General features: G+C 48.3%; 1 protein-coding gene across 1 annotated transcript in view; it reads right to left on the bottom strand.

Moving 5' to 3' along the window:
- The window catches only part of BMPR1B (bone morphogenetic protein receptor type 1B), a 384,328-nt gene extending 370,314 nt beyond the window's left edge, over positions 1 to 14,014 (bottom strand). Inside the window, exon 1 of the mRNA XM_069238141.1 lies at positions 13,890 to 14,014. The gene's annotated coding sequence lies outside the window, so the exon portion shown is untranslated. The remainder of the gene's footprint in view (positions 1 to 13,889) is intronic.
- Positions 14,015 to 17,074: the final 3,060 nt, after the last annotated feature.

Below are 17,074 nucleotides of genomic sequence, written 5' to 3'. Positions count from 1 at the left end.
GCCAGAGCTCTAGCATGACTAAGTTCACCATGCCCATAAGACGTTATTGCTTGAATACATCAATGTGGGCTGGCACTGGGCTTACACACTCCAATGTCCTGTGCTGATCCTTGATTTAGGGTTGTGATGGATATAAGAAGTTTGTTCAATGGTCACACTTTTAGCCCTATGCTACTGGCCCATATAACTGGTGCTCAAGATCCAGGCAGCACCACATTTCGCAGGTAATTCTGAACCATGAAAAGAGAACAGGCGAAATACAATTTTCATTCACACTTATCTGCAGCCAACTACTGACTAATATTACTAAACCAATGAGGAAGATGGCTCTGGGTACAAACTGTGACGTTGAATTCACATCACTGGTGCACATAGCATCCAAGATCTGATTCCTCAAATGCCAATGCCTAACACAAGAGACACTAAAATAAGTCCAGGAGATTTGGATCCCTCCCAGGTTTTCAAGATACCCTTGTAGTATAAACGTAAAAATAGTAAGATCCTGGTTACGAGTGTGGCAGTCTTTGGACTGCCACACTTGCGGTTGCTGTCGGACCGCCGTGGTTTTAGGGGTCCGACCACCACATTACGAGATTGGTGGGCAGCCCCGCCAACCTACTGCTGTTAGAATCAGACAGCGCTACCCTGCTTACGACCTGATTCACCGTCATGAAAAGGCTGTCAGAGAACAGGTGCAGAGGCCCACACAAGGGCCCCTGCACTGCCCATGCACTTGGCCAGCACCCCCTGTCCAGCACCCTCGCAATGCTCACTTTCTGCTGTGCAGACAGGGAGCATTGCGAAGATGCTGGAGCCGCCTGCGGGCCACAGCATTGCTTCTGGCTCGATTACGAGCTGGCGACAATGCTGCTGCCACTTTACGAAATTTGTAATGGGCCCGGCGGGGGGGTAGCCAGTATGGCGGCAGCCTGCCCGTCGCAAGTTCGCCGGATGGGTCATCCTGTCCACCGATCTTGGGCCCTCATTATGAACATGGCGGTAAACACCGTCGCCACTGCGAACAGAAGACCGCCATTGGCGGTGAACAGAAACCCACCATATAATGATACCAAAAACAGAAACCGCCAAAAATTCTGCTACCTCCAGCCACCTCCAGGGCCCTTGATGGCGGAAAGGCTGTACACCCCTTCCCGCCACCACCAAGCAGACAAATCCCCGCCCTCCAAATAATGATGCACAAATCGCTGCAACAGATAGTGGATGTTGAATGACAATTGGTGGTACAGGCCGCCAGGCCCAGCAAGTGGACCCAACAGCAAGAAATGCACACATTGGCAAGTATGAAACCCACACACCTGACACACATCCAAAACATTATAATACACTCACATACACACCCCACAATCCTTTGCATCGCCAATAGGACAATTGAGACTGACAACACAACACGCATACACAGAATGCAACATCACACAAGTCACACACCCAACCACACAACAGCACCCTCACCAATATCCACACAACACACCACCCACAACACACACCATGGCACCCCCTAAGCACCCACGCTTCACAGATAGGGAGCTAAGAACAATGGTGGATGAAATACTCAAGGTCGAGCCACAAATCTTCGGGCACAGGTCAAGCACACACCCATCGCCAGGAAGATGGAGTTATGGCAGACGATAGTCAACAAGATCAACGCAGTGGGAAACCATCCACGCACAAGAGACGACATCCGCAAGAGATGAAACAACCTGCGCAGGAAGGTAAGGTCGATGGCATTGAGGCACAACATTGCGGTCCACAAGACTGGGGGAGGACCACCACCTACACCCCCCCAACTACACTGACTGGGAGGAAAAGGTACTGGCCATCCTGCACCCTGAGGGCCTCACTGGAATCACTGGAGGAATGGACTCGGGTAAGTCATCTACAATAATCCCATATCCACCACACCTTCCTCCATGTCCACCCCAACTGCCCCTAAAAAACTTTTCCTGTCCCGTGTTGACCTGTTCGAACCCACTGGCCCACCCCGTCTCGTCCCTAAACCTGCCGAACTCATTGCCCTGTCCACTCCTTCCACGTCGAAGTCCGCCCCAGTCCGCCCTTCCCATTCCCGTGCCCCTTCCCTAGTGAGCAAGAAGCCCCATGCTGGCCCAGGCCCATCTGCCAGCCCCTGTTCCAAGCCTGCTCCCCCACCTTCCAAGAGCAAACCTAAGCCTCCTCCACCTCCCAAATGTAAGCCCAAGCCCCCACCTCCCAGACGTAATTCCCCACCCCCGCCACCCGCTGCCCGTGTTCCCTGAGATGCCTGGCTGCCCCATTGATGTCCCTTTATGGTGGAGTACCATGTGCACATGTGGGAGTCAATTTCGAGCCATTTCGGCCCTTCAGCCTGTTACAGTTGGACTGCCCAATGGCCTTATTTGGACAATGCATTTTTCTTTTCGTCATTAAAGTTTGTGTGCCCAGTGGTGCTGTTGGCACACTCTGGGGACGTGATTCATCGTTTCGTTGTAGGGGTGTGGTGTGCACATGTGTGTGTTTTGGGCAGGTTGTATTGGCCTTGTGTCGCGTAAGTACCTCTTATTCCGGTGTGTATGGCTTGTGATGGTGTGAGGGGTGGTGGGTGTGTTGCAGGGTAGGTGGGGTGGGTGTGTAACTGTGCCCTTTCTTCCCTTGTTTAGTAGGTTGTGGTACTTACCGTCGTCATCTTAGTCGGTAGTCACAGTCGTGGAGGTATATGCCAAGGAGCAGCACTGCCATGATTTTCAATTCTCTCTCCATGTCTGCTTCTGCGTGTTGTGTGTGCCTACGATGAGTGTTTCCTTTTATTTGTTTCGTTTCCGCCAGGCTTTGCGTGGTGGTGGTTCCCGCCCCAGAACTGACGGCGGTCTTGTGCTTCATTATTTGTTGGGTGGGTAGGGCCTTTCCGTTGGCCTGTGGATGGCCTCTTCCGTCAATGTCGGCACTCCTATGCTGGCGGTGAGTGGTTTTCACGCTGGCTGTTTCTCATGTGCTTCATTATTTGGCAGTCCAGACCTCCAGCCTGTTGGTGGTAGTTACCGCCACCGCCGGCGGGCCGGTCTTTCCCGCCATGTTCATAATGACCACCTTGAACTCGTAATCAACCCCTAAATCTTTCATTTGTTATGCAGTAATTAAGGCCTAAAATTCAGAGTTGTGACCATACTTGCACATATAACTTGCATTTCAGAACATACTTAATCAATATGTCCTTGGTTTACTGATCTAATATACCTTTAATCTCTCATTGTTATTCCTGGATTTATGTTTCATGTCTGCTGTTGAGTGCTTTCTGAGCTATCTTGGGAGTATCTCAGAGATTTTGAGAAAGAAACTTGGAGTATTTTTAAGCTGTTGTCAGCCAACCAGCAATTGTATTTTTAAAGTATATAGAGAGGTGTGTCATTGTCTGTGTTTTTAAACTGCAGCTTATAGTTCTTTTACAAAGTGCAAAGGTTTCATTAATTTATTTCACTATTTTCTGTAGGGGTATTTAGTTTTTGATCCTTCTAATATATGTCAGTCAGATGGGTTTAGAAAAAGGGTCAGGCAATCTTGGCCATTCCAGAAGCAAGGTTTGTCATAGCACTTGGTAGGTTACCTGTTATAAATAATTTTTTTAAAGTCTGAAGCTTCCATTACCCTGCTTAGTTAAATTTGAACGAAGTAGAATTTCAATTCGAAAAGTCACAGGAACCACGTCACATGTAGACCAGTCCACCTAGAGTCAAATTTTATACAAATGAATAACATTACCGTATGGTTTAAAAAGAGGTGATTCGGTCTCAAAATCTGCGTGTCTAACATCGTACATAACACAAATTAATGTATTTTGTAACACTTAAACATGAATACTAGAGAGTAAATAATGGGATCGCTTTGGGCTGGGTTCCTTACCATAAATGTGTGAAAGTGGTTTCCTCATATGTTTTAACTCTGGACTTGCTGCTATCACTGTATACACTGAATGTTCCATTTTGTTGGTGCCCAGTGATAGTTGGAAATGATGTAGGGGATGTTGTTTTCAAAATAATAAAGTTGTTTGTTAAAAAAAATGTGAATACTTGAAAATGCAGATTTAAGGGTCCAACACCTAGAACAGTAAACACATAAACTGGGAATTTATTGTACCTGGAGTCACCCTAAATTTGAGTGAATGAAGTTTAACTTTGCTGTCTCAGTGCAGCCTGTATGATTCCCACAGTCTCTGCCTGTGACACCAAAGTCAGAGTCATCATACACCTTACACTCTGAAGACTGATAAAGATTTATTTTGTGTTAGTAGAATTCTTAAGCTGTGAAAATATGTTATGAAGTGTGCATGATTCTTTTCAGCAAACAAAATCTATGTAAATTATTCTGCAGGCAGGTCGCTCCCCGCTCCGCCTTCGGCGCCACCTCCATCCCGTTTCCTTTGCCTGCTTCTTTATCCCGCCGCTGCATCCCCTGCGGCCCCTCCCGCCTCTTTTTTCCCGCCACTGCGTCCCTTGCGGCCCCTCCCGCCTCCCCCCTCCTTCTCACCGTTTCCTTTGCCTGCCTCTTTTTTCCCGCTGCTGCATACCCTGCGGCTCCTCCCGCCTCCCCCCTCCTTCCCACCGTTTCCTTTCCCTGCCTCTTTTTTCCCACCGCTGCGCCCCCTGCGGCCCCTCCCGGCTCCCCACTCCTTCTCAACGTTTCCTTTGCCTGCCTCTTTTTTCCCGCCGCTGCGCCCCCTGCGGCCCCACCCCCAGCCCTCTCATTCGCCAGGCCCTCCCGCCTCCCAGCAGCCACTCCCACCCTCCCCTCCTTTTATGGCAGCCGTGGCGCGGCTGTGCCGCTGGCGTGCCAAAGGCAAGCCCGTCTGTGCCCGTCCACACCTGGACCACGCCCAGTGCCAGAACCCCTGGCCCTGGCAACAGCCACCCCGTCAGCATTCGCTATAACGCCAACACCCTCCGCGCACTCAACACCAGCCGAGACACCACCTGCTTCCAGGCCTCTCCAAAGAGCACGCACGGACCCTTCTCCTGCCACAACTGCAGTTTCACCTGCAACAGTGCCCACAAACCTCCTAGGATTGAGACCAACCACCTCCGTTGCATACTCCTCAACACCCGCTCAGCACGCAAGCATGCCATCGAAGTCTGGGACCTGCTCGACTCCCCCTCCCCGGATGTGGCCTTTCTAACCGAAACTTGGTGGAACGACTCCTCAGCACCCGACATCGCCATAGCCATCCCGAGCGGATACAAAGTTGCGTGCCGAGACCGCACCAACAGAACCGGAGGAGGCATAGCCATCGTCCACAAAGCCACCCTCGAAGTCAAAACCACCCTGGAAGACTTCTTCAGCGCCGCCGAACTCCTTCACTTCCAAGTCCGCACTGACCCCAACACCACGCTCAGAGGAACACTCATCTATAGACCCCCAGGACACCTTTCAGCAATGCCATCGCCGACCTGGCCAGCACCCACGCACTCGCCTCCACGGACTACATCCTCCACGGGGACCTGAACTTTCACAACGAAAACAACGACACCAACTCCACCACCCTGACCGAAAACCTCGCCAACCTTGGCTTCACACAGCTCGTCAACACACCCACCCACACAGCCAGTCTCACCCATGACCCCATCTTCTCCACAAGCAACCACGTCGCCTTCAACCATACCAACGAACTCTACTGGACTGACCACCACTGCATCCACTTCACCGTCAAGAAACAGACAGAACACCACCTCACCGAACAACCACCACGCCGTCAATGGGGCAAAGTCACTGAATTTCAACTAACCAACGTCCTAGCCCAGAAACCACCCGTCAACCCCACCGAGCCTGACATCGCAGCACACAACCTCAAGCTATGGATCAACGACTGCGCTGACCGCCTTGCTCCACTCAGAAAACTCTCCAACAACCACATCAACAAAAAAGCCACCTGGTTCACCGACGACCTCCAAGCCTCCAAACGCCAGTGCCGAAAACTCGAGCAAATATGGCTACTCGAACGCACTCCAGACAACCACACGGCACTCAAGGATGCCACACGCAATCACCACCAACTCATCAGGCTAGCAAAAAGATCCTCCTTCAAAACCCGACTAGAAAACAACGCCCACGACTGCAAAGAACTTTTCAGCATCGTAAAAGAACCCTCCAACCCAAACGCCACCGCCAACGACATCACCCCCTCCCAAGAACTATGCGACGCCCTAGCAACCGCCTTCCATCAAAAAATCACGGACATCCACGACAGCTTCAACTCCCCTCACACTCTGGACGCTCCTACCCCACCCACCACGAACTCCACCCGCTCCAGCCGACTGACCTCCTGGACCAACATCAGCGACGATGAAACCCGCAAGACCATGAACTCCATCCACTCCGGATCACCATCAGACCCCTGCCCACACCACATCTTCAACAAAGCAGACACAGCCATCGCACCACACCTACGGAAAGCCATCAACATCTCCTTCAAAACTGCAAGATTCCTGGAAAGCTGGAAACACGCCGAAATCAACGCCCTTCTTAAGAAACCAAAGGCGGACCCCAAGGACCTGAAAAACTTCCGCCCATCTCTCTATTCCCTTTCCCGGCGAAGGTCATCGAGAAAATCGTCAACACTCAGCTCACTCGGTACCTCGAAGACAACAACATCCTCGACCCCTCCCAGTCTGGCTTCAGACGCAACCAAAGCACCGATACCACCCTCCTCGCCGCCACAGAAGACATCAGAAGACACTTCGACAATAAAGAAACATCAGCCCTCATCCTCCTAGACCTATCAGCCGCCTTTGACACCGTCTGTCACCACACCCTAAAATCCCGCCTCCACGCAGCAGGAATCCAGGACCAGGCCCTCGAATGGACTGCATCCTTCCTCGCCGGCAGAACCCGAAGAGTCCGCCTCACCCGTACCAATCCAAAGCCTTCAACATAATTCTGCGGCGTACCCCAGGGCTCATCCCTCAGCCCGACGCTGTTCAACATCTACATGGCCCCACTCGGACAAGTGGCCCGTCAGCACAACCTCAACATCATCTCCTACGCCGACGACACCCAACTCATCCTCTCCCTCACCAAGGACCCGCACACCGCCAAAACCAACCTCCACAAGGGACTAAAAGCCATCGCTGACTGGATGAGAGACAGCCGGCTAAAACTGAACTCAAACAAAACAGAGGTTCTCATCCTTGGGCGCACCCCCTCCGCCTCAGACAACTCATGGTGGCCGTCCACGCTGGGTCCCCCACCGACACCCACCGACAGCGCACGAAACCTCGGCTTCACCATCGACTCCTCACTCTCTATGTCAAAGCAGGTCAGCGCCATCTTCTCCACCTGCTGCAACACCCTTCACATGCTTCTCAGAGTTTACAAATGGATCCCAACAGAAACAAGAAAAACAGTAACCCAGGCCCTCGTCAGCAGCAGACTCGACTACGGCAACGCCCTCTACACCGGTATCTCATCCAAACTCCTCCAATGCCTCCAACGCATCCAAAATGCCTCTGCCCGACTCATCCTCAACAACCCTAGCCACTGCCACATCACCCCCCACCTAAGAGACCTTCACTGGCTCCCGCCAACAAGAGGATCACCTTCAAGCTCCTCACCCACGCACACAAGGCACTCCACAACACCGGACCATCATACCTGAACAACAGACTCAGCTTCTACACCCCCACCCGGCATCCCCGCTCCGCTAACCTCGCCCTCGCCTCCATCCCCCGCATCCAACGCAAATCTTCCGGCGGCAGATCATTCTTGTACCTCGCCGCCAAGACCTGGAACACCTTCCCGCCGGATCTACAACAGACCCAGGACCTTCTTTCCTTCAGAAAACTCCTCAAGACTTGGCTCTTCGAGCAGTAACAGCACCCTACCCCTCTCACCCCCCCCCCAGCACCTTGAAACCCTCACGGGTATGTAGCGCGCTTTACAAATTGATTGATTGATTGATTGATTTTGGTTCACACAACTCTGCCTTGATTTGAAAAATAGTGTATAGTGTGGAATAGTACAAAGCATGAACCCAGTTCCATTGAGGAGCAAGTCAGACTGCAGCTACCACAGGTGATGCACTGTGAACCCATTGGTGCAGGAGGTTTGGTTGAAACTAGAGGACAAAAGGCACAATGTGATGTAGAGGTGGGGACACATGACTGGGACATTACTAGACAGTTACTCAACAGTTCCTTTACAAATTACCCACATATTTGCTTCTGATTACAAATATTTACAATTTGAGGCACGTATGGGTAAAATAATTTCTCAAGAATGTTTAGTCTATCATGATTCAAATCTCCTGGATATAATGTATGTAAAGAATGATAACAGAGATTTCCAAATACCGATTTTTTGCATCTCGCTATTTGGTAATCGCAGTTATCAATGTACAAACGTGGTATCCAGCCCATTAGCGATTTGTATTGGGGAGGAAATAGACCTACCTCATGAATATTAATGATGCTGGTCGCTATTTGGGACCCACTAGGATTCGCTGCCATCACAGGGATCATGGCCTACTTGGGTCAGCAGACCACCCTGACCTGTGATTGCTTTTAAAAAAAATTTTTTTTTAAATGTACCCTGTTTTCCCTTAAGGAAAACAGAATACATTTAAAAATAAGAAATGAAATGTTTCATTTTTATTTCTTAAGAGTTAATATTTATTCAACCACTCAAAGCGGAAGGGGCGCCAAGGGGACACCTTCCCATTTGCGAATGAGTTACCATCAACTTTGATTTGGCGGTAAAGTGCAAATGTTTTGTGACCACGTTTTGGTTGCAAAACATTTGTACATACCAAAGTGAATCGGTATTTGGAAGGGACATGCCAAACATGCCCCCTCCAAATACCGATTTGCCAAGCCAAAATGCAATTCTGTAACAGGTTACTGAATCAGAATTTGGGCTTTTTACATAAGAAAGGACATTTTCGCATTCTATTCAGACGCTTGTGAACGCAAAAATGTTTTGAACATATAGCTCTATACCCATAGTGTGATTACTTTTGGTATGTTCAGTGCAGATCTAGGAAGACTGGATCTAAATCAACTTTTCAAGAAAATTACTGGCATTGTAAATTAATATGATTTCATTCATAGCATGTAAATTCACCCTACTAGGGTATTCTGAAATCTAGCATAGAACTGGTCCTACATTCAACTCTACTAGCTTTACATTCACAATTAAATCCACCATGAATTAGGTCCTTAGAAGCACAGCTTGGGAGCACAGCACCAGCAAGTAAAGAAGGGAGGTAACTGCCTAAAACAGAATGTGACTCAAGGGTACTTCTATCTGAACTTTACCTCTTTCGTAAATTGGCGGCAGTTATATTTAAATAAAATTCGCCTGATGGAACATGACTAGTCATCGTTGTAATAAACTGCTCCTGCCTGACAACCAAACTAGCTGATGCCTGCTACACAAATAATAATTCCTCAAACCATAGTCTATGCACCCCCAGTTGTAATCGAACCTTTCAAGTGCCAGCTCGATAAGTGCCCATTTCATTCCATAACATTCCATATTACATCAAATGATACCTCGTCGCCAAAGAAAGGTTAAATGGCGCCCTCCACTCCCTCAAGGCTACGTCTTTTTGACATCGAGCGAGTGTGCGGCACTAGCATGATTTGGGTCACTCCTAACAGAACAGGAAACTAAAATCTGCGGTTAAATTAGAGATGGAAATGGTTTAACCCACAAGCCATACGCATAGCGCTTAGATTGCCCAAAATTCTAGTCGCCTTTTCTGTTACCTTTAAGTGTTTTTGTTTATTACAATATACATGAAACCTTTGCTACTATTTCAGGGAGCTCTCGTGCTGTAAAGTCATTTTGTAGGCAAACACGTTAACAATTAGCCATCATTGTTATTGCAGAGTGCTTTCATGCCGGGTCGAATCGTTCCATAATCCATAGCTTTCAAGAAGTGCCAAAGGAATTAAAGGAGTCCGAGGCAGCTGCGTTTTCAGCAGAGTTATAGTTTTACTACTTGTGCAACATAATACTCCATGAAAGGCATAATTTACAGATTTCCACAAAAAAATGTTTCTAGCTCACACTGATAAAAAGTCACTTTTTATCTGCTTCTTACCGTATTCAGATATTAAATTTGTACCAATCCGGTGAAACTGCGGCTTCAAATGCATGTTAAAATGACAATATAGAAAAATTATACTGGCACAGAATGTGACATTCGGCTGCTTAATTGACCATTTCCTGCTGCATAATTTAGTAATCCCTGCCACATAATTTGGTCCTCCATTGCTGCATAATTCCAGTTGCTTTTTTCTCGGACATGCGGTGTTGCACGTTTGTAAAAGGACTAAATAGAGGCATGGTCAGAATGACTTATAGTGAATGAGGGTAGAATGTAAGAAGCAGATGCCACTTTGCCAGCCTGGAGTAAGAATGCCATGTCATCGTAACCTCCCCAAGATTAGGCTAGATAACAGTAACCTCCAGGTGGGCAGGTGGAGGAGGGCAGGTGGGTAACAGCGTGTGCTTATGTCAGATGACTGCACTCTTGCCACAACTGGGCACTTACAGGGGTGGCTTGTGCAGACTGCTACATGGGAACACACAGCTGCAATGCAAACAGATTTACAGTGTGCTCTGTCACCCGGCAGGGTATTCTGGCAATGAGCAGGTGTGAATCTAGGACAGTGATACTCAAAGTACGGCCTGTGGGCCGCATGCGGCCCTCCTGACATTTACATGCGGCCCCCAGGTCATCAGCAGCACTGTGCTGTGCTGCTGTTTATTTGACTTGGCACTAGCACTAAAAATTGTAAATAAACGGGCAAGTATTTATTTGGAGGCTAATTGAAAAGGGAGCAACTAGGGTGTCCTGGAACTCAATTTTAGAAACACCTTCATTATTAAATACATCTTTCAGCAAAAATATAAAAGTATGATCTGTTTGAAATTCAAAAAGTGCATTTCATTAATCTGCAGAACGATTTTGCCTTAGTACACACGATTATTTCACTGCATTGAGAAGTATTTTTTAAAGTGATATTTTTCAAACATAAATTTACAAACTTTCATCCCCCATCCACCTCCCACACACTGACAACAATGTGAACTAAGAGGCTAGTCAGTTGTTATGTGAACTCTTTGGGAGGGCTGGGTTTCTATTATACATGAACAATATTACAGTTTCTTAAATCCGACCCAGAAGGTTTTATACAGCATACATCCTGAAGACGTATTTCAAGATTCTTATATGTGATGATGAAGAAAAAGGAGGTAAAGTGAAATAAAACATTTGCCTAGGATCACACAATTTGGTTAAGTGGAGAAGCCGAGATTTATACCCAAGTTTCTGGTTTCACATTGCGCAATTCAGACACTGGATGTATACGCTTCATTTCCCCTACAACCACTTTACCACTACCCCTCAACACCCCTCCGACTGCCACCCTGCTGGCATCAATGCGGCCCTCGGTCACATCACAGACCAAACTGTGCGGCCCCTGGGAAAATGTTTGTGAGTACCCATGATCTAGGAGCACCTAGTGCCATTGAGACTGCTCAAAAAGCCAGGTCTTCAGCTTCTAGTGGAATTCAAGACAAGAGGACAAAGCTTTTATGTGTAGCAGTGGGTCATTTCATGCTTTAGAGGAAGGCTTGACTGCCTGGTTTGGTTTTCTGTATGCCTGGGATTTGTGTAAATCGGAGTCCACTCGAGCAGAGATGTATGGAAGGTTTGTGAAAACAGATGTGATATTTGAGGTATGCTGGCCCGGTGTTATGTAGTGTTAAAAGTGTGGGTTAGTTTGAGTTGTGTTTGTCTGTGAACGCAGTGTCAGTGAAGCTCCTTCAGGTGTGGTGTGATGTGAGGGCCATGTGGGAGGTTGAGTGATTCTGACAGCATGGGTTTAGCTTCATCTGTTTTGTGATACAACTTTGAGACCAGATTCTAAAGGCACATTATAAAAAATATGAACGCAAGGCACATGCAGTTCTACATACTGAAGTGAGTTTTAGCTTTTGGTTTTAGGTAGCACGAGCACCTCCCACTGGCGTATCCAAGAAATTGATGATTAGACTGTAAGAAAATCCATTATTCAACAACAAATAATGTAATGTCTTTAAAGAAAAACGCACCACAAATATTTTTGAACTGCAGCAACGCAACTTCCAGCCTATCAGAAAAATACCTGGCATTAGGTATAATCCTTTCAAACGCATACCACAGTGTACAATTGTCTAACCAGACCCACACAGAAATTGCACAGTGTGTGTCTGTGCCTGACACCCTCGGGCAGTGTGAGCAGCAGCAAAAAGAAAAGCTCTGTGGAGTGCCAAAGTCCATATTTTCTCAACTTAAAAGAAGTAATGTCAGGCCTGTCAACTGATATATTTCATTTAGTAAATGTGGTGTTTCTGGGGCAGGGATACATTAATCTTCTTGAGAGACGCTGGGTAAATATACATTGAAGGGACAGATTTCTTGTGTCAAGCCTGCCAGGAACGGCCCGCAGGAGAATCGCCCCTTCTCCCCTGAAACCCAACATTCATATTACGGCATCGGTGGAAATATGCAGAAAACCAGAAGACTGATGATGCCCACAGCACCAGCCACACTGAACGCCACTTAAAACCTCGAATGTAATGGAAAGTCCTGCCCTGTCAGAAGGGTTCATTTTTTTCAGAATTTGCCTCCATCCCGCTTGCTGTAGGAAAATAACCCCACCACTACTCCATCCTTTACATATCACACTTATAATCATCATTATGTAGTTATTACTTGCAGGTCTCGGGGCTGCGAGGTGAATCCTGCTGCTTTATGTAGCGCCTGCTTGTTACTCTGATGCTGTCAGGCAGGAGATCCGAACATTTGTGAAGTGGTTTCCCCAGGACCTCAGTAATGGCCAAGTCAGGGTGAGTCAGAATTGGGATCTATCTCTTCAGGTACAAAAGCCAATTTACTCATTAGCATACGTCTATCTCCCTAAGACTCTGCGCATCCCCTGAAGTGCGTCAAGCCCGGGACAAAAAGCACCTGTGAGTGCCTGATTGAAAGAGGTTGCATGGAATGAACAGGTTTGCAAGTCGCCCACTGGAGAGGTTTACCTACTCACGGGCGTAATCGGAGAAACTGAAACCTCTACAGAACACCCTTAGGGGCCCTCACGGCAGAAAAGCTTACCAGTTCATATCGCGCCAGACTAATAAGGGGATGTTGGGAGTGTTACACCCACCAAATAACTGTATATTCTGGTAAGTAGTTGGGTACGGGTCTTTCAGTCAGGTATGGTGAGGTGTCAGTCGGATTTCCACAAGGACTATTAAGTATTGACATACACCGTGACAAAAACGCACAAACATTACCCCCTCTCGGTTTTGAAAGGCTTCAAAAACGCTAGTTACTTAACAAAATATTACTTAACAAAATATTGTGATTTCTCTCACTTAGTATCCCTACCAATCCGTGCTCTCCCCCTCCCCCCCAGCCCCCTTTCCTCTGCCCCTCTAGCCCCTCTGGTGTTCCCTACTTGTCGTATAACATATTTGAACATTATATTGTTTGAAAATCAAGAAACCCCCCCCACCCCCAACACGCACACAAACACATCCCTAACAGCCGAAACTACGGCTCGGGTGCGTTCCGCAGCCCACCCAGTTCTGGATTTCTAATTACACTTTGCTCCTTCTCTCCCTGCTATTTTTATGACAAAAGAGCAAATCTGAAAGCAACGAAACGCAAGAAAAGCCAGGGCTAAGCACATATGGTCTTTTGTTACGTAGCCTTGGCCACCTGTTGAAGCGCTGGATACACGTAAACATCTGGCGCCACATGGACTCCTATACATCCAGCGCTGACGCACGCACCGACCACCTAAGAGCAGCCGTCAGCGGCTGCAGGGCGAAGAGGTGACACTGGCACTTACCCTGTGCGCGTTACTTCCACTGTGCCTGTCCTTCGGTGGTCGAATCCCAGGCCGGAACCTCCTAGCAACAGGAAGCTAGATGGCGTTCAGGGTTAATCCCTGTCCCCTTGGCCCGGGTCTCCTCCGCCTGGGGAACAGCAGTTAGCAGCCGCCCGCACCGCTCTTTCCTCTACCGGGCTGTGTCGCTGTAGCGGCTCTCGCACACTTGTGGGCTAGTTCTCTACCCTGCAAGGCTCTGCCTGCCTGGAAACACAACTTAGCTGCCAGCTCTACAGATGCCGGGCTCCCTTTTCTCGAGGCCCAGGCCGACACAGAAGGGCAATTATGATACTTTCCTAGAGCTATCCAGATTTTTCCCCACAGGCAGGTGGAAAAAGTGGGGGATCGCGTGGCGCGGCAACGCCTACGTTTTGGCTGCAGGTTGTAATCTCCAGTCCCCTTTACGGTGCTCCCTGGCATTCAGTGAGGGACACTGTATTTTATTGCTCAACAATGTGCACGACGAAAATGCGCTGTAAAGGTTTGTTAGAAAAAAAAAAAATGGAAACAGACTTTAATTGTTCAGAATTCGAACCAGGCAGAAAGGCAAAGCAAACATTAAATGGAGTAACACTTAAACAAGGTTTCTTTTTTTGTGCCTACTGCACCTGCACACATAAATCTGAATGCTCAAAAGTGCTTTGTGGTTTCGGAATTACAATTACGAATCCCAAAGAACACATCGCGACTCAGTCCAATGGAATGGCTTCCATTGGTGCAGCGGGTTCAATGCACTGGGATCCAGAGACCCGAGGGAGGCTGGGCCCCGATTATTACTGTACTTTATTATTCAAACAACAGCCAAGGGGGGATTTCCTTACTTGCATTAGAGCCAATGACACAGTCGCTACGCTAACGGATTCAAATCAGAAGGGAAAAGTGGAGGGGAAGCGACCTTTTCCTTAAATGCACGAAGATATCCACAAGTGCTTTCCAACCGTTTTTGCAGTCGGAAAGCATTCAATGGTTTACGCCTGCAGAGCATATGAGCTAAGCATTTGCAGAGTGTAAGTTGTCCACATTTGTTCACTCTATATGTGCAGGCCGGGGACACCGTGAGGAACAGGTACCGCCCGATGTCTGGATCACGGTGTGCCGCTTGTGGCATTTTAAATCCTGCACTTGCAAGGATTTCAATACTGGTGCATTAGTATTTTGATCACTGGGGTGAAGGTCTCCACTGAAAGGCATGCCAGTATTTGCAAATACCTATAACTTACCAAGAGCTTCAAAATTGGTTTGCTGGTGAGTTTGCTGGTAAGTTACTTCCCCGCCCCCACACACACATGTTAGATTGGGTCCCCCTGAGCAATGAAGGGTCAACATGGTCAGTATTAACTAGATTTACACCCTTGCCACATCCTAAGACCCTACCGCGCGCTGAAGTCATAGATTTTGAATTATGCAGTCTCCTTATACAGTAAACACACTAGTGACCACACACAAACCATGAACGCTAGACTAGGTCTAACAAGAGCAGTAGCACAGGGGCAGGTTGCCGCACAAGCAATCAGGCCACAGATGATAAATGCTATCATGGGAAATATGCTGATGAAGCGTAATGAAATTGCCTTTCGAATTGCTTGCAAGACCAACCAGTTGGAAGCAATTTACCCTCACATGATACACCAAGACAAGCATAGAATAGTGATTATGTGTTCCCTTTGGAATGTGCCACTTAAGAGGAGTGCAACACCTAGGGAAGTTTTTTTGCATGCATTTACACTAACACACATGGCACACCTTCACTAGCAGTTATTCCTGAGGTAATAAAACAAGTACAAAATGAACATGGGGCTTCATTGGCTCTGGACTTAGTTATGAAATTAATGGGAAACTTCTCTACAGCTTCCTCAAACATCCTAAGCCACATTAAGGGAGGAGCAGTAGCTATGGCCATACACAAGAGGGTTGTAGCAGTTCCAGTTCAAGATCATGAACAGGAGTTACCAAGAGTAATTTCGGATGTTTACACCTCTGTGGGCAGTGATATCTCGGGTACATCTACCATTAAACCACATTTAAAACTTAAAAGCGGGGGCGAAGCCAACAAGTCAGTGGACTAGGAGCACAATTGCGGAGCTCCGCCATCAGAATCAGTCCGGGAGCGGCTGGAGCAGCATGGGTGCCCCGCTGTTAAGGCAGGGGACCGCCGAAGGCACACGGGGCTCTGATTAGCCCACTTGGTAGGCAGAGAGGTGCGCAGCAGACTCTGAAGGAGCCCGCGACCCGCAGATAAGATGGCGGCCGTGTGAGCCATCCGCAGAAAGAGTGAACGGGACGGAGGGAGGAGCTGGGGTGCAGGGCACCGAGATCTGGACCAGCAAGACAGGGGAGGGCCTGCTAATCCCCCCTTCCAGCGGTGCCGCAAGAGCGCGAACTGGAGGAAACCCCAAAAACCATCTGAGAAGGAAAGCAGGAGGGAGAGGGCAGACCTGCTCTGCAACTTGCGGCACCATGAGGGTGTACCAGAGACAGGACCAAATCCCTAAAGCCCTCTGAGACAGGCCTAATTGGGGGGAATCAAGATGGAGAGCATGCCCTCCTCGCCCAATAGACAAGCATCCTGAGCGCGGATGGCGGGGTGTGGAATGTGGTAGCTGGAAAAATGAGAATGGACAGGAGCGATGGCAGAGCTCCCAACATGGAGGATGACGGCTGAAAGGAAAAGGACTTGGTACATTCAGATTTACCCCGAGGACCTTTACGTGGTTCCCAAATGGGGAACTGGTTGTGTTTACACTTCTTTAATGGTTTTATTCGTTGTTAGGTTGACTCTCCGTGCCTTATTTCCTGGTGCCACATCTGGCATATCTGGCACCGTTAGTAGCCGGATCATTCAGGTGCAGTCTGGACTCCAGAGGGCCCACCTACCTCAACTTCCCTAGCATACATGTTGATTAATGTAATTAGTCTCAATGTTAGGGCCTTAATTCTCGGGTGAAGAGGCTATCCATGCTATCAATGCTCAGGGACTCCAAAGGAGATTTATGTCTGATTCAAGAGTCGCACCCAATGAGAGCGGACTGGCAGAAACTGAGATTACAATGGTTTGACGGACAGTATCACTCGTAATGTCCTGGGGAAAGGGCGGGGGTGGCGATATTGTTAGCTACACATTTCCCAGGGAAAGTAATGGTCATCCA

This window comes from Pleurodeles waltl, chromosome 1_2 (assembly GCF_031143425.1).
Source record: "Pleurodeles waltl isolate 20211129_DDA chromosome 1_2, aPleWal1.hap1.20221129, whole genome shotgun sequence".
Classification (NCBI taxonomy): Eukaryota; Metazoa; Chordata; class Amphibia; order Caudata; family Salamandridae; genus Pleurodeles; species Pleurodeles waltl.
Note: the sequence above shows the minus strand (reverse complement) of the source record. Positions and strands in the feature narration are given on the sequence as shown.